Source organism: Taudactylus pleione, unplaced genomic scaffold (assembly GCF_031769625.1).
Source record: "Taudactylus pleione unplaced genomic scaffold, aTauple2 ptg001386l, whole genome shotgun sequence".
NCBI lineage: Eukaryota > Metazoa > Chordata > Amphibia > Anura > Myobatrachidae > Taudactylus > Taudactylus pleione.
Window position 1 is genome coordinate 39,770 of NW_028285786.1, and position 18,030 is coordinate 57,799.

The 18,030-nt window shown below is 40.5% G+C and overlaps 5 non-coding genes across 5 annotated transcripts; all 5 read right to left on the reverse strand.

Annotated features, from left to right (window-relative positions):
* Positions 1 to 11,779: 11,779 nt before the first annotated feature.
* TRNAE-CUC (transfer RNA glutamic acid (anticodon CUC)) lies at positions 11,780 to 11,851 on the reverse strand. The gene has a single exon. It is a non-coding gene; the product is annotated as a tRNA-Glu (tRNA).
* Positions 11,852 to 12,378: 527 nt separating this feature from the next.
* Positions 12,379 to 12,450, reverse strand: TRNAE-CUC (transfer RNA glutamic acid (anticodon CUC)). Its single transcript has one exon. It is a non-coding gene; the product is annotated as a tRNA-Glu (tRNA).
* A 1,123-nt stretch (positions 12,451 to 13,573) lies between these two features.
* TRNAE-CUC (transfer RNA glutamic acid (anticodon CUC)) lies at positions 13,574 to 13,645 on the reverse strand. The gene has a single exon. It is a non-coding gene; the product is annotated as a tRNA-Glu (tRNA).
* A 2,919-nt stretch (positions 13,646 to 16,564) lies between these two features.
* On the reverse strand, positions 16,565 to 16,636 carry TRNAE-CUC (transfer RNA glutamic acid (anticodon CUC)). Its single transcript has one exon. It is a non-coding gene; the product is annotated as a tRNA-Glu (tRNA).
* Positions 16,637 to 17,163: 527 nt separating this feature from the next.
* On the reverse strand, positions 17,164 to 17,235 carry TRNAE-CUC (transfer RNA glutamic acid (anticodon CUC)). The gene has a single exon. It is a non-coding gene; the product is annotated as a tRNA-Glu (tRNA).
* Positions 17,236 to 18,030: the final 795 nt, after the last annotated feature.

Below are 18,030 nucleotides of genomic sequence, written 5' to 3' on the forward strand. Positions count from 1 at the left end.
TACAAGAGCACAAGTCTTTTAGTAGCTAACTGAAAAATATTCACTAAGAAAGGAAGATAGCTGACTCTTTGTTATCAATTTCCATTGTCTGTTTTGACAACTCACTGTTGCTCAACTATTAGAAATGATGCGCTGAACTGAAAGTGCATCATTTCTTTGAAAGGTTGGTGTTTTTGGCAAAAATATTCCGAGGACCTCACTTTCCCTGACCGAGAATCGACCCCGGGCCGCGGCGGTGAGAGCGCCGAATCCTAGCCACTAGACCACCAGGGAGGGATGGTTTTGTTTGACACTCCATGAAAGAAAAGGAAGTTTCCTGAATGAAGTCCAAAGCAATGGAATGTGAGGGAGTGGGCTACTAGGAATCAGTTTTAGAAGGAAGGAGAGTAAAAATGGTTGTGCATAGCAGTCTTAAATTACACCACACAGCAGCTTTACCTGATGGATGTATAGTACTGGCACGAAAAAATTATTTTGAGGAGCTAGACGTTGAGAGTCCCTGGCTCCATGATAAATTGTTCTGGTGCTAAAGAAAGAAGACATTAATGACTCAGATATCAAATATGGTCTAATTGGTTCTGATGAAAAAAATACTTTTGTACAAGAGCACAAGTCTTTTAGTAGCTAACTGAAAAATATTCACTAAGAAAGGAAGATAGCTGACTCTTTGTTATCAATTTCCATTGTCTCTTTTGACAACTCACTGTTGCTCAAGTATTAGAAATGATGCGCTGAACTGAAAGTGCATCATTTCTTTGAAAGTTTGGTGTTTTTGGCAAAAATATTCCGAGGACCTCACTTTCCCTGACTGGGAATCGAAACCGGGCCGCGGCGGTGAGAGCGCCGAATCCTAGCCACTAGACCACCAGGGAGGGATGGTTTAGTTTGACACTCCATGAAAGAAAAGGAAGTTTCCTGAATGAAGTCCAAAGCAAAGGAATGTGAGAGAGTGGGCTACTAGGAATCAGTTTTAGAAGGAAGGAGAGTAAAAATGGTTGTGCATAGCAGTCTTAAATTACACCACACAGCAGCTTTACCTGATGGATGTATAGTACTGGCACGAAAAAATTATTTTGAGGAGCTAGACGTTGAGAGTCCCTGGCTCCATGATAAATTGTTCTGGTGCTAAAGAAAGAAGACATTAATGACTCAGATATCAAATATGGTCTAATTGGTTCTGATGAAAAAAATACTTTTGTACAAGAGCACAAGTCTTTTAGTAGCTAACTGAAAAATATTCACTAAGAAAGGAAGATAGCTGACTCTTTGTTATCAATTTCCATTGTCTGTTTTGACAACTCACTGTTGCTCAAGTATTAGAAATGATGCGCTGAACTGAAAGTGCATCATTTCTTTGAAAGGTTGGTGTTTTTAGCAAAAATATTCCAAGGACCTCACTTTCCCTGACCGGGAATCGAACCCGGGCCGCGGCGGTGAGAGCGCTGAATCCTAGCCAGTAGACCACCAGGGAGGGATGGTTTAGTTTGACACTCCATGTCAAAAAAAATACTTTTGTACAAGAGCACAAGTCTTTTAGTAGCTAACTGAAAAATATTCACTAAGAAAGGAAGATAGCTGACTCTTTGTTATCAATTTCCATTGTCTGTTTTGACATCTCACTGTTGCTCAAGTATTAGAAATGATGCGCTGAACTGAAAGTGCATCATTTCTTTGAAAGGTTGGTGTTTTTGGCAAAAATATTCCGAGGACCTCACTTTCCCTGAACGGGAATCCATGAAAGAAAAGGAAGTTTCCTGAATGAAGTCCAAAGCAATGGAATGTGAGGGAGTGGGCTACTAGGAATCAGTTTTAGAAGGAAGGAGAGTAAAAATGGTTGTGCATAGCAGTCTTAAATTACACCACACAGCAGCTTTACCTGATGGATGTATAGTACTGGCACGAAAAAATTATTTTGAGGAGCTAGACGTTGAGAGTCCCTGGCTCCATGATAAATTGTTCTGGTGCTAAAGAAAGAAGACATTAATGACTCAGATATCAAATATGGTCTAATTGGTTCTGATGAAAAAAATACTTTTGTACAAGAGCACAAGTCTTTTAGTAGCTAACTGAAAAATATTCACTAAGAAAGGAAGATAGCTGACTCTTTGTTATCAATTTCCATTGTCTGTTTTGACAACTCACTGTTGCTCAACTATTAGAAATGATGCGCTGAACTGAAAGTGCATCATTTCTTTGAAAGGTTGGTGTTTTTGGCAAAAATATTCCGAGGACCTCACTTTCCCTGACCGGGAATCGACCCCGGGCCGCGGCGGTGAGAGCGCCGAATCCTAGCCACTAGACCACCAGGGAGGGATGGTTTTGTTTGACACTCCATGAAAGAAAAGGAAGTTTCCTGAATGAAGTCCAAAGCAATGGAATGTGAGGGAGTGGGCTACTAGGAATCAGTTTTAGAAGGAAGGAGAGTAAAAATGGTTGTGCATAGCAGTCTTAAATTACACCACACAGCAGCTTTACCTGATGGATGTATAGTACTGGCACGAAAAAATTATTTTGAGGAGCTAGACGTTGAGAGTCCCTGGCTCCATGATAAATTGTTCTGGTGCTAAAGAAAGAAGACATTAATGACTCAGATATCAAATATGGTCTAATTGGTTCTGATGAAAAAAATACTTTTGTACAAGAGCACAAGTCTTTTAGTAGCTAACTGAAAAATATTCACTAAGAAAGGAAGATAGCTGACTCTTTGTTATCAATTTCCATTGTCTGTTTTGACAACTCACTGTTGCTCAACTATTAGAAATGATGCGCTGAACTGAAAGTGCATCATTTCTTTGAAAGGTTGGTGTTTTTGGCAAAAATATTCCGAGGACCTCACTTTCCCTGACCGAGAATCGACCCGGGGCCGCGGCGGTGAGAGCGCCGAATCCTAGCCACTAGACCACCAGGGAGGGATGGTTTTGTTTGACACTCCATGAAAGAAAAGGAAGTTTCCTGAATGAAGTCCAAAGCAATGGAATGTGAGGGAGTGGGCTACTAGGAATCAGTTTTAGAAGGAAGGAGAGTAAAAATGGTTGTGCATAGCAGTCTTAAATTACACCACACAGCAGCTTTACCTGATGGATGTATAGTACTGGCACGAAAAAATTATTTTGAGGAGCTAGACGTTGAGAGTCCCTGGCTCCATGATAAATTGTTCTGGTGCTAAAGAAAGAAGACATTAATGACTCAGATATCAAATATGGTCTAATTGGTTCTGATGAAAAAAATACTTTTGTACAAGAGCACAAGTCTTTTAGTAGCTAACTGAAAAATATTCACTAAGAAAGGAAGATAGCTGACTCTTTGTTATCAATTTCCATTGTCTGTTTTGACAACTCACTGTTGCTCAAGTATTAGAAATGATGCGCTGAACTGAAAGTGCATCATTTCTTTGAAAGTTTGGTGTTTTTGGCAAAAATATTCCGAGGACCTCACTTTCCCTGACTGGGAATCGAAACCGGGCCGCGGCGGTGAGAGCGCCGAATCCTAGCCACTAGACCACCAGGGAGGGATGGTTTAGTTTGACACTCCATGAAAGAAAAGGAAGTTTCCTGAATGAAGTCCAAAGCAAAGGAATGTGAGAGAGTGGGCTACTAGGAATCAGTTTTAGAAGGAAGGAGAGTAAAAATGGTTGTGCATAGCAGTCTTAAATTACACCACACAGCAGCTTTACCTGATGGATGTATAGTACTGGCACGAAAAAATTATTTTGAGGAGCTAGACGTTGAGAGTCCCTGGCTCCATGATAAATTGTTCTGGTGCTAAAGAAAGAAGACATTAATGACTCAGATATCAAATATGGTCTAATTGGTTCTGATGAAAAAAATACTTTTGTACAAGAGCACAAGTCTTTTAGTAGCTAACTGAAAAATATTCACTAAGAAAGGAAGATAGCTGACTCTTTGTTATCAATTTCCATTGTCTGTTTTGACAACTCACTGTTGCTCAAGTATTAGAAATGATGCGCTGAACTGAAAGTGCATCATTTCTTTGAAAGGTTGGTGTTTTTGGCAAAAATATTCAGAGGACCTCACTTTCCCTGACCGGGAATCGAACCCAGGCCGCGGCGGTGAGAGCGCCAAATCCTAGCCACTATACCACCAGGGAGGGATGGTTTAGTTTGACACTCCATGAAAGAAAAGGAAGTTTCCTGAATGAAGTCCAAAGCAATGGAATGTGAGGGAGTGGGCTACTAGGAATCAGTTTTAGAAGGAAGGAGAGTAAAAATGGTTGTGCATAGCAGTCTTAAATTACACCACACAGCAGCTTTACCTGATGGATGTATAGTACTGGCACAAAAAAATTATTTTGAGGAGCTAGACGTTGAGTGTCCCTGGCTCCATGATAAATTGTTCTCGTGCTAAAGAAAGAAGACATTAATGATTCAGATATCAAATATGGTCTAATTGGTTCTGATGAAAAAAATACTTTTGTACAAGAGCACAAGTCTTTTAGTAGGTAACTGAAAAATATTCACTAAGAAAGGAAGATAGCTGACTCTTTGTTATCAATTTCCATTGTCTGTTTTGACATCTCACTGTTGCTCAAGTATTAGAAATGATGCGCTGAACTGAAAGTGCATCATTTCTTTGAAAGGTTGGTGTTTTTGGCAAAAACATTCCGAGGACCTCACTTTCACTGACCGGGAATCGAACCCGGGCCGCGGCGGTGAGAGCGCCGAATCCTAGCCTCTAGACCACCAGGGAGGGATGGTTTAGTTTGACACTCCATGAAAGAAAAGGAAGTTTCCTGAATGAAGTCCAAAGCAATGGAATGTGAGGGAGTGGGCTACTAGGAATCAGTTTTAGAAGGAAGGAGAGTAAAAATGGTTGTGCATAGCAGTCTTAAATTACACCACACAGCAGCTTTACCTGATGGATGTATAGTACTGGCACGAAAAAATTATTTTGAGGAGCTAGACGTTGAGAGTCCCTGGCTCCATGATAAATTGTTCTGGTGCTAAAGAAAGAAGACATTAATGACTCAGATATCAAATATGGTCTAATTGGTTCTGATGAAAAAAATACTTTTGTACAAGAGCACAAGTCTTTTAGTAGCTAACTGAAAAATATTCACTAAGAAAGGAAGATAGCTGACTCTTTGTTATCAATTTCCATTGTCTGTTTTGACAACTCACTGTTGCTCAAGTATTAGAAATGATGCGCTGAACTGAAAGTGCATCATTTCTTTGAAAGGTTGGTGTTTTTAGCAAAAATATTCCAAGGACCTCACTTTCCCTGACCGGGAATCGAACCCGGGCCGCGGCGGTGAGAGCGCTGAATCCTAGCCAGTAGACCACCAGGGAGGGATGGTTTAGTTTGACACTCCATGTCAAAAAAAATACTTTTGTACAAGAGCACAAGTCTTTTAGTAGCTAACTGAAAAATATTCACTAAGAAAGGAAGATAGCTGACTCTTTGTTATCAATTTCCATTGTCTGTTTTGACATCTCACTGTTGCTCAAGTATTAGAAATGATGCGCTGAACTGAAAGTGCATCATTTCTTTGAAAGGTTGGTGTTTTTGGCAAAAATATTCCGAGGACCTCACTTTCCCTGAACGGGAATCCATGAAAGAAAAGGAAGTTTCCTGAATGAAGTCCAAAGCAATGGAATGTGAGGGAGTGGGCTACTAGGAATCAGTTTTAGAAGGAAGGAGAGTAAAAATGGTTGTGCATAGCAGTCTTAAATTACACCACACAGCAGCTTTACCTGATGGATGTATAGTACTGGCACGAAAAAATTATTTTGAGGAGCTAGACGTTGAGAGTCCCTGGCTCCATGATAAATTGTTCTGGTGCTAAAGAAAGAAGACATTAATGACTCAGATATCAAATATGGTCTAATTGGTTCTGATGAAAAAAATACTTTTGTACAAGAGCACAAGTCTTTTAGTAGCTAACTGAAAAATATTCACTAAGAAAGGAAGATAGCTGACTCTTTGTTATCAATTTCCATTGTCTGTTTTGACAACTCACTGTTGCTCAACTATTAGAAATGATGCGCTGAACTGAAAGTGCATCATTTCTTTGAAAGGTTGGTGTTTTTGGCAAAAATATTCCGAGGACCTCACTTTCCCTGACCGGGAATCGACCCCGGGCCGCGGCGGTGAGAGCGCCGAATCCTAGCCACTAGACCACCAGGGAGGGATGGTTTTGTTTGACACTCCATGAAAGAAAAGGAAGTTTCCTGAATGAAGTCCAAAGCAATGGAATGTGAGGGAGTGGGCTACTAGGAATCAGTTTTAGAAGGAAGGAGAGTAAAAATGGTTGTGCATAGCAGTCTTAAATTACACCACACAGCAGCTTTACCTGATGGATGTATAGTACTGGCACGAAAAAATTATTTTGAGGAGCTAGACGTTGAGAGTCCCTGGCTCCATGATAAATTGTTCTGGTGCTAAAGAAAGAAGACATTAATGACTCAGATATCAAATATGGTCTAATTGGTTCTGATGAAAAAAATACTTTTGTACAAGAGCACAAGTCTTTTAGTAGCTAACTGAAAAATATTCACTAAGAAAGGAAGATAGCTGACTCTTTGTTATCAATTTCCATTGTCTGTTTTGACAACTCACTGTTGCTCAACTATTAGAAATGATGCGCTGAACTGAAAGTGCATCATTTCTTTGAAAGGTTGGTGTTTTTGGCAAAAATATTCCGAGGACCTCACTTTCCCTGACCGAGAATCGACCCCGGGCCGCGGCGGTGAGAGCGCCGAATCCTAGCCACTAGACCACCAGGGAGGGATGGTTTTGTTTGACACTCCATGAAAGAAAAGGAAGTTTCCTGAATGAAGTCCAAAGCAATGGAATGTGAGGGAGTGGGCTACTAGGAATCAGTTTTAGAAGGAAGGAGAGTAAAAATGGTTGTGCATAGCAGTCTTAAATTACACCACACAGCAGCTTTACCTGATGGATGTATAGTACTGGCACGAAAAAATTATTTTGAGGAGCTAGACGTTGAGAGTCCCTGGCTCCATGATAAATTGTTCTGGTGCTAAAGAAAGAAGACATTAATGACTCAGATATCAAATATGGTCTAATTGGTTCTGATGAAAAAAATACTTTTGTACAAGAGCACAAGTCTTTTAGTAGCTAACTGAAAAATATTCACTAAGAAAGGAAGATAGCTGACTCTTTGTTATCAATTTCCATTGTCTGTTTTGACAACTCACTGTTGCTCAAGTATTAGAAATGATGCGCTGAACTGAAAGTGCATCATTTCTTTGAAAGTTTGGTGTTTTTGGCAAAAATATTCCGAGGACCTCACTTTCCCTGACTGGGAATCGAAACCGGGCCGCGGCGGTGAGAGCGCCGAATCCTAGCCACTAGACCACCAGGGAGGGATGGTTTAGTTTGACACTCCATGAAAGAAAAGGAAGTTTCCTGAATGAAGTCCAAAGCAAAGGAATGTGAGAGAGTGGGCTACTAGGAATCAGTTTTAGAAGGAAGGAGAGTAAAAATGGTTGTGCATAGCAGTCTTAAATTACACCACACAGCAGCTTTACCTGATGGATGTATAGTACTGGCACGAAAAAATTATTTTGAGGAGCTAGACGTTGAGAGTCCCTGGCTCCATGATAAATTGTTCTGGTGCTAAAGAAAGAAGACATTAATGACTCAGATATCAAATATGGTCTAATTGGTTCTGATGAAAAAAATACTTTTGTACAAGAGCACAAGTCTTTTAGTAGCTAACTGAAAAATATTCACTAAGAAAGGAAGATAGCTGACTCTTTGTTATCAATTTCCATTGTCTGTTTTGACAACTCACTGTTGCTCAAGTATTATAAATGATGCGCTGAACTGAAAGTGCATCATTTCTTTGAAAGGTTGGTGTTTTTGGCAAAAATATTCAGAGGACCTCACTTTCCCTGACCGGGAATCGAACCCAGGCCGCGGCGGTGAGAGCGCCAAATCCTAGCCACTATACCACCAGGGAGGGATGGTTTAGTTTGACACTCCATGAAAGAAAAGGAAGTTTCATGAATGAAGTCCAAAGCAATGGAATGTGAGGGAGTGGGCTACTAGGAATCAGTTTTAGAAGGAAGGAGAGTAAAAATGGTTGTGCATAGCAGTCTTAAATTACACCACACAGCAGCTTTACCTGATGGATGTATAGTACTGGCACAAAAAAATTATTTTGAGGAGCTAGACGTTGAGTGTCCCTGGCTCCATGATAAATTGTTCTCGTGCTAAAGAAAGAAGACATTAATGATTCAGATATCAAATATGGTCTAATTGGTTCTGATGAAAAAAATACTTTTGTACAAGAGCACAAGTCTTTTAGTAGGTAACTGAAAAATATTCACTAAGAAAGGAAGATAGCTGACTCTTTGTTATCAATTTCCATTGTCTGTTTTGACATCTCACTGTTGCTCAAGTATTAGAAATGATGCGCTGAACTGAAAGTGCATCATTTCTTTGAAAGGTTGGTGTTTTTGGCAAAAACATTCCGAGGACCTCACTTTCACTGACCGGGAATCGAACCCGGGCCACGGCGGTGAGAGCGCCGAATCCTAGCCTCTAGACCACCAGGGAGGGATGGTTTAGTTTGACACTCCATGAAAGAAAAGGAAGTTTCCTGAATGAAGTCCAAAGCAATGGAATGTGAGGGAGTGGGCTACTAGGAATCAGTTTTAGAAGGAAGGAGAGTAAAAATGGTTGTGCATAGCAGTCTTAAATTACACCACACAGCAGCTTTACCTGATGGATGTATAGTACTGGCACGAAAAAATTATTTTGAGGAGCTAGACGTTGAGAGTCCCTGGCTCCATGATAAATTGTTCTGGTGCTAAAGAAAGAAGACATTAATGACTCAGATATCAAATATGGTCTAATTGGTTCTGATGAAAAAAATACTTTTGTACAAGAGCACAAGTCTTTTAGTAGCTAACTGAAAAATATTCACTAAGAAAGGAAGATAGCTGACTCTTTGTTATCAATTTCCATTGTCTGTTTTGACAACTCACTGTTGCTCAAGTATTAGAAATGATGCGCTGAACTGAAAGTGCATCATTTCTTTGAAAGGTTGGTGTTTTTGGCAAAAATATTCCGAGGACCTCACTTTCCCTGACCGGGAATCGACCCCGGGCCGCGGCGGTGAGAGCGCCGAATCCTAGCCAGTAGACCACCAGGGAGGGATGGTTTAGTTTGACACTCCATGTCAAAAAAAATACTTTTGTACAAGAGCACAAGTCTTTTAGTAGCTAACTGAAAAATATTCACTAAGAAAGGAAGATAGCTGACTCTTTGTTATCAATTTCCATTGTCTGTTTTGACAACTCACTGTTGCTCAAGTATTAGAAATGATGCGCTGAACTGAAAGTGCATCATTTCTTTGAAAGGTTGGTGTTTTTGGCAAAAATATTCCGAGGACCTCACTTTCCCTGACCAGGAATCGAACCCAGGCTGCAGCGGTGAGAGCACCGAATCCTAGCCACTAGACCACCTGGGAGGGATGGTTTAGTTTGACACTCCATGAAAGAAAAGGAAGTTTCCTGAATGAAGTCCAAAGCAATGGAATGTGAGGGAGTGGGCTACTAGGAATCAGTTTTAGAAGGAAGGAGAGTAAAAATGGTTGTGCATAGCAGTCTTAAATTACACCACACAGCAGCTTTACCTGATGGATGTATAGTACTGGCACGAAAAAATTATTTTGAGGAGCTAGACGTTGAGAGTCCCTGGCTCCATGATAAATTGTTCTGGTGCTAAAGAAAGAAGACATTAATGACTCAGATATCAAATATGGTCTAATTGGTTCTGATGAAAAAAATACTTTTGTACAAGAGCACAAGTCTTTTAGTAGCTAACTGAAAAATATTCACTAAGAAAGGAAGATAGCTGACTCTTTGTTATCAATTTCCATTGTCTGTTTTGACAACTCACTGTTGCTCAACTATTAGAAATGATGCGCTGAACTGAAAGTGCATCATTTCTTTGAAAGGTTGGTGTTTTTGGCAAAAATATTCCGAGGACCTCACTTTCCCTGACTGGGAATCGAAACCGGGCCGCGGCGGTGAGAGCGCCGAATCCTAGCCACTAGACCACCAGGGAGGGATGGTTTAGTTTGACACTCCATGAAAGAAAAGGAAGTTTCCTGAATGAAGTCCAAAGCAAAGGAATGTGAGAGAGTGGGCTACTAGGAATCAGTTTTAGAAGGAAGGAGAGTAAAAATGGTTGTGCATAGCAGTCTTAAATTACACCACACAGCAGCTTTACCTGATGGATGTATAGTACTGGCACGAAAAAATTATTTTGAGGAGCTAGACGTTGAGAGTCCCTGGCTCCATGATAAATTGTTCTGGTGCTAAAGAAAGAAGACATTAATGACTCAGATATCAAATATGGTCTAATTGGTTCTGATGAAAAAAATACTTTTGTACAATAGCACAAGTCTTTTAGTAGCTAACTGAAAAATATTCACTAAGAAAGGAAGATAGCTGACTCTTTGTTATCAATTTCCATTGTCTGTTTTGACAACTCACTGTTGCTCAAGTATTAGAAATGATGCGCTGAACTGAAAGTGCATCATTTCTTTGAAAGGTTGGTGTTTTTGGCAAAAATATTCAGAGGACCTCACTTTCCCTGACCGGGAATCGAACCCAGGCCACGGCGGTGAGAGCGCCGAATCCTAGCCACTATACCACCAGGGAGGGATGGTTTAGTTTGACACTCCATGAAAGAAAAGGAAGTTTCCTGAATGAAGTCCAAAGCAATGGAATGTGAGGGAGTGGGCTACTAGGAATCAGTTTTAGAAGGAAGGAGAGTAAAAATGGTTGTGCATAGCAGTCTTAAATTACACCACACAGCAGCTTTACCTGATGGATGTATAGTACTGGCACAAAAAAATTATTTTGAGGAGCTAGACGTTGAGTGTCCCTGGCTCCATGATAAATTGTTCTCGTGCTAAAGAAAGAAGACATTAATGATTCAGATATCAAATATGGTCTAATTGGTTCTGATGAAAAAAATACTTTTGTACAAGAGCACAAGTCTTTTAGTAGGTAACTGAAAAATATTCACTAAGAAAGGAAGATAGCTGACTCTTTGTTATCAATTTCCATTGTCTGTTTTGACATCTCACTGTTGCTCAAGTATTAGAAATGATGCGCTGAACTGAAAGTGCATCATTTCTTTGAAAGGTTGGTGTTTTTGGCAAAAACATTCCGAGGACCTCACTTTCACTGACCGGGAATCGAACCCGGGCCGCGGCGGTGAGAGCGCCGAATCCTAGCCTCTAGACCACCAGGGAGGGATGGTTTAGTTTGATACTCCATGAAAGAAAAGGAAGTTTCCTGAATGAAGTCCAAAGCAATGGAATGTGAGGGAGTGGGCTACTAGGAATCAGTTTTAGAATGAAGGAGAGTAAAAATGGTTGTGCATAGCAGTCTTAAATTACACCACACAGCAGCTTTACCTGATGGATGTATAGTACTGGCACGAAAAAATTATTTTGAGGAGCTAGACGTTGAGAGTCCCTGGCTCCATGATAAATTGTTCTGGTGCTAAAGAAAGAAGACATTAATGACTCAGATATCAAATATGGTCTAATTGGTTCTGATGAAAAAAATACTTTTGTACAAGAGCACAAGTCTTTTAGTAGCTAACTGAAAAATATTCACTAAGAAAGGAAGATAGCTGACTCTTTGTTATCAATTTCCATTGTCTGTTTTGACAACTCACTGTTGCTCAAGTATTAGAAATGATGCGCTGAACTGAAAGTGCATCATTTCTTTGAAAGGTTGGTGTTTTGGCAAAAATATTCAGAGGACCTCACTTTCCCTGACCGGGAATCGAACCCGGGCCGCGGCGGTGAGAGCGCCGAATCCTAGCCACTAGACCACCAGGGAGGGATGGTTTAGTTTGACACTCCATGAAAGAAAAGGAAGTTTCCTGAATGAAGTCCAAAGCAATGGAATGTGAGGGAGTGCGCTACTAGGAATCAGTTTTAGAAGGAAGGAGAGTAAAAATGGTTGTGCATAGCAGTCTTAAATTACACCACACAGCAGCTTTACCTGATGGATGTATAGTACTGGCACGAAAAAATTATTTTGAGGAGCTAGACGTTGAGAGTCCCTGGCTCCATGATAAATTGTTCTGGTGCTAAAGAAAGAAGACATTAATGACTCAGATATCAAATATGGTCTAATTGGTTCTGATGAAAAAAATACTTTTGTACAAGAGCACAAGTCTTTTAGTAGCTAACTGAAAAATATTCACTAAGAAAGGAAGATAGCTGACTCTTTGTTATCAATTTCCATTGTCTGTTTTGACAACTCACTGTTGCTCAAGTATTAGAAATGATGCGCTGAACTGAAAGTGCATCATTTCTTTGAAAGGTTGGTGTTTTTGGCAAAAATATTCAGAGGACCTCACTTTCCCTGACCGGGAATCGAACCCGGGCCGCGGCGGTGAGAGCGCCGAATCCTAGCCACTAGACCACCAGGGAGGGATGGTTTAGTTTGACACTCCATGAAAGAAAAGGAAGTTTCCTGAATGAAGTCCAAAGCAATGGAATGTGAGGGAGTGCGCTACTAGGAATCAGTTTTAGAAGGAAGGAGAGTAAAAATGGTTGTGCATAGCAGTCTTAAATTACACCACACAGCAGCTTTACCTGATGGATGTATAGTACTGGCACGAAAAAATTATTTTGAGGAGCTAGACGTTGAGAGTCCCTGGCTCCATGATAAATTGTTCTGGTGCTAAAGAAAGAAGACATTAATGACTCAGATATCAAATATGGTCTAATTGGTTCTGATGAAAAAAATACTTTTGTACAAGAGCACGTCTTTTAGTAGCTAACTGAAAAATATTCACTAAGAAAGGAAGATAGCTGACTCTTTGTTATCAATTTCCATTGTCTGTTTTGACAACTCACTGTTGCTCAAGTATTAGAAATGATGCGCTGAACTGAAAGTGCATCATTTCTTTGAAAGGTTGGTGTTTTTGGCAAAAATATTCCGAGGACCTCACTTTCCCTGACCGGGAATCGACCCCGGGCCGCGGCGGTGAGAGCGCCGAATCCTAGCCACTAGACCACCAGGGAGGGATGGTTTTGTTTGACACTCCATGAAAGAAAAGGAAGTTTCCTGAATGAAGTCCAAAGCAATGCAATGTGAGGGAGTGGGCTACTAGGAATCAGTTTTAGAAGGAAGGAGAGTAAAAATGGTTGTGCATAGCAGTCTTAAATTACACCACACAGCAGCTTTACCTGATGGATGTATAGTACTGGCACGAAAAAATTATTTTGAGGAGCTAGACGTTGAGAGTCCCTGGCTCCATGATAAATTGTTCTGGTGCTAAAGAAAGAAGACATTAATGACTCAGATATCAAATATGGTCTAATTGGTTCTGATGAAAAAAATACTTTTGTACAAGAGCACAAGTCTTTTAGTAGCTAACTGAAAAATATTCACTAAGAAAGGAAGATAGCTGACTCTTTGTTATCAATTTCCATTGTCTGTTTTGACAACTCACTGTTGCTCAAGTATTAGAAATGATGCGCTGAACTGAAAGTGCATCATTTCTTTGAAAGGTTGGTGTTTTGGCAAAAATATTCAGAGGACCTCACTTTCCCTGACCGGGAATCGAACCCGGGCCGCGGCGGTGAGAGCGCCGAATCCTAGCCACTAGACCACCAGGGAGGGATGGTTTAGTTTGACACTCCATGAAAGAAAAGGAAGTTTCCTGAATGAAGTCCAAAGCAATGGAATGTGAGGGAGTGCGCTACTAGGAATCAGTTTTAGAAGGAAGGAGAGTAAAAATGGTTGTGCATAGCAGTCTTAAATTACACCACACAGCAGCTTTACCTGATGGATGTATAGTACTGGCACGAAAAAATTATTTTGAGGAGCTAGACGTTGAGAGTCCCTGGCTCCATGATAAATTGTTCTGGTGCTAAAGAAAGAAGACATTAATGACTCAGATATCAAATATGGTCTAATTGGTTCTGATGAAAAAAATACTTTTGTACAAGAGCACGTCTTTTAGTAGCTAACTGAAAAATATTCACTAAGAAAGGAAGATAGCTGACTCTTTGTTATCAATTTCCATTGTCTGTTTTGACAACCACTGTTGCTCAAGTATTAGAAATGATGCGCTGAACTGAAAGTGCATCATTTCTTTGAAAGGTTGGTGTTTTTGGCAAAAATATTCCGAGGACCTCACTTTCCCTGACCAGGAATCGAACCCAGGCTGCAGCGGTGAGAGCACCGAATCCTAGCCACTAGACCACCTGGGAGGGATGGTTTAGTTTGACACTCCATGAAAGAAAAGGAAGTTTCCTGAATGAAGTCCAAAGCAATGGAATGTGAGGGAGTGGGCTACTAGGAATCAGTTTTAGAAGGAAGGAGAGTAAAAATGGTTGTGCATAGCAGTCTTAAATTACACCACACAGCAGCTTTACCTGATGGATGTATAGTACTGGCACGAAAAAATTATTTTGAGGAGCTAGACGTTGAGAGTCCCTGGCTCCATGATAAATTGTTCTGGTGCTAAAGAAAGAAGACATTAATGACTCAGATATCAAATATGGTCTAATTGGTTCTGATGAAAAAAATACTTTTGTACAAGAGCACAAGTCTTTTAGTAGCTAACTGAAAAATATTCACTAAGAAAGGAAGATAGCTGACTCTTTGTTATCAATTTCCATTGTCTGTTTTGACAACTCACTGTTGCTCAACTATTAGAAATGATGCGCTGAACTGAAAGTGCATCATTTCTTTGAAAGGTTGGTGTTTTTGGCAAAAATATTCCGAGGACCTCACTTTCCCTGACAGGGAATCGAAACCGGGCCGCGGCGGTGAGAGCGCCGAATCCTAGCCACTAGACCACCAGGGAGGGATGGTTTAGTTTGACACTCCATGAAAGAAAAGGAAGTTTCCTGAATGAAGTCCAAAGCAAAGGAATGTGAGAGAGTGGGCTACTAGGAATCAGTTTTAGAAGGAAGGAGAGTAAAAATGGTTGTGCATAGCAGTCTTAAATTACACCACACAGCAGCTTTACCTGATGGATGTATAGTACTGGCACGAAAAAATTATTTTGAGGAGCTAGACGTTGAGAGTCCCTGGCTCCATGATAAATTGTTCTGGTGCTAAAGAAAGAAGACATTAATGACTCAGATATCAAATATGGTCTAATTGGTTCTGATGAAAAAAATACTTTTGTACAAGAGCACAAGTCTTTTAGTAGCTAACTGAAAAATATTCACTAAGAAAGGAAGATAGCTGACTCTTTGTTATCAATTTCCATTGTCTGTTTTGACAACTCACTGTTGCTCAAGTATTAGAAATGATGCGCTGAACTGAAAGTGCATCATTTCTTTGAAAGGTTGGTGTTTTTGGCAAAAATATTCAGAGGACCTCACTTTCCCTGACCGGGAATCGAACCCAGGCCACGGCGGTGAGAGCGCCGAATCCTAGCCACTATACCACCAGGGAGGGATGGTTTAGTTTGACACTCCATGAAAGAAAAGGAAGTTTCCTGAATGAAGTCCAAAGCAATGGAATGTGAGGGAGTGGGCTACTAGGAATCAGTTTTAGAAGGAAGGAGAGTAAAAATGGTTGTGCATAGCAGTCTTAAATTACACCACACAGCAGCTTTACCTGATGGATGTATAGTACTGGCACAAAAAAAATATTTTGAGGAGCTAGACGTTGAGTGTCCCTGGCTCCATGATAAATTGTTCTCGTGCTAAAGAAAGAAGACATTAATGATTCAGATATCAAATATGGTCTAATTGGTTCTGATGAAAAAAATACTTTTGTACAAGAGCACAAGTCTTTTAGTAGGTAACTGAAAAATATTCACTAAGAAAGGAAGATAGCTGACTCTTTGTTATCAATTTCCATTGTCTGTTTTGACATCTCACTGTTGCTCAAGTATTAGAAATGATGCGCTGAACTGAAAGTGCATCATTTCTTTGAAAGGTTGGTGTTTTTGGCAAAAACATTCCGAGGACCTCACTTTCACTGACCGGGAATCGAACCCGGGCCGCGGCGGTGAGAGCGCCGAATCCTAGCCTCTAGACCACCAGGGAGGGATGGTTTAGTTTGATACTCCATGAAAGAAAAGGAAGTTTCCTGAATGAAGTCCAAAGCAATGGAATGTGAGGGAGTGGGCTACTAGGAATCAGTTTTAGAATGAAGGAGAGTAAAAATGGTTGTGCATAGCAGTCTTAAATTACACCACACAGCAGCTTTACCTGATGGATGTATAGTACTGGCACGAAAAAATTATTTTGAGGAGCTAGACGTTGAGAGTCCCTGGCTCCATGATAAATTGTTCTGGTGCTAAAGAAAGAAGACATTAATGACTCAGATATCAAATATGGTCTAATTGGTTCTGATGAAAAAAATACTTTTGTACAAGAGCACAAGTCTTTTAGTAGCTAACTGAAAAATATTCACTAAGAAAGGAAGATAGCTGACTCTTTGTTATCAATTTCCATTGTCTGTTTTGACAACTCACTGTTGCTCAAGTATTAGAAATGATGCGCTGAACTGAAAGTGCATCATTTCTTTGAAAGGTTGGTGTTTTGGCAAAAATATTCAGAGGACCTCACTTTCCCTGACCGGGAATCGAACCCGGGCCGCGGCGGTGAGAGCGCCGAATCCTAGCCACTAGACCACCAGGGAGGGATGGTTTAGTTTGACACTCCATGAAAGAAAAGGAAGTTTCCTGAATGAAGTCCAAAGCAATGGAATGTGAGGGAGTGCGCTACTAGGAATCAGTTTTAGAAGGAAGGAGAGTAAAAATGGTTGTGCATAGCAGTCTTAAATTACACCACACAGCAGCTTTACCTGATGGATGTATAGTACTGGCACGAAAAAATTATTTTGAGGAGCTAGACGTTGAGAGTCCCTGGCTCCATGATAAATTGTTCTGGTGCTAAAGAAAGAAGACATTAATGACTCAGATATCAAATATGGTCTAATTGGTTCTGATGAAAAAAATACTTTTGTACAAGAGCACAAGTCTTTTAGTAGCTAACTGAAAAATATTCACTAAGAAAGGAAGATAGCTGACTCTTTGTTATCAATTTCCATTGTCTGTTTTGACAACTCACTGTTGCTCAAGTATTAGAAATGATGCGCTGAACTGAAAGTGCATCATTTCTTTGAAAGGTTGGTGTTTTTGGCAAAAATATTCAGAGGACCTCACTTTCCCTGACCGGGAATCGAACCCGGGCCGCGGCGGTGAGAGCGCCGAATCCTAGCCACTAGACCACCAGGGAGGGATGGTTTAGTTTGACACTCCATGAAAGAAAAGGAAGTTTCCTGAATGAAGTCCAAAGCAATGGAATGTGAGGGAGTGCGCTACTAGGAATCAGTTTTAGAAGGAAGGAGAGTAAAAATGGTTGTGCATAGCAGTCTTAAATTACACCACACAGCAGCTTTACCTGATGGATGTATAGTACTGGCACGAAAAAATTATTTTGAGGAGCTAGACGTTGAGAGTCCCTGGCTCCATGATAAATTGTTCTGGTGCTAAAGAAAGAAGACATTAATGACTCAGATATCAAATATGGTCTAATTGGTTCTGATGAAAAAAATACTTTTGTACAAGAGCACGTCTTTTAGTAGCTAACTGAAAAATATTCACTAAGAAAGGAAGATAGCTGACTCTTTGTTATCAATTTCCATTGTCTGTTTTGACAACTCACTGTTGCTCAAGTATTAGAAATGATGCGCTGAACTGAAAGTGCATCATTTCTTTGAAAGGTTGGTGTTTTTGGCAAAAATATTCCGAGGACCTCACTTTCCCTGACCGGGAATCGACCCCGGGCCGCGGCGGTGAGAGCGCCGAATCCTAGCCACTAGACCACCAGGGAGGGATGGTTTTGTTTGACACTCCATGAAAGAAAAGGAAGTTTCCTGAATGAAGTCCAAAGCAATGGAATGTGAGGGAGTGGGCTACTAGGAATCAGTTTTAGAAGGAAGGAGAGTAAAAATGGTTGTGCATAGCAGTCTTAAATTACACCACACAGCAGCTTTACCTGATGGATGTATAGTACTGGCACGAAAAAATT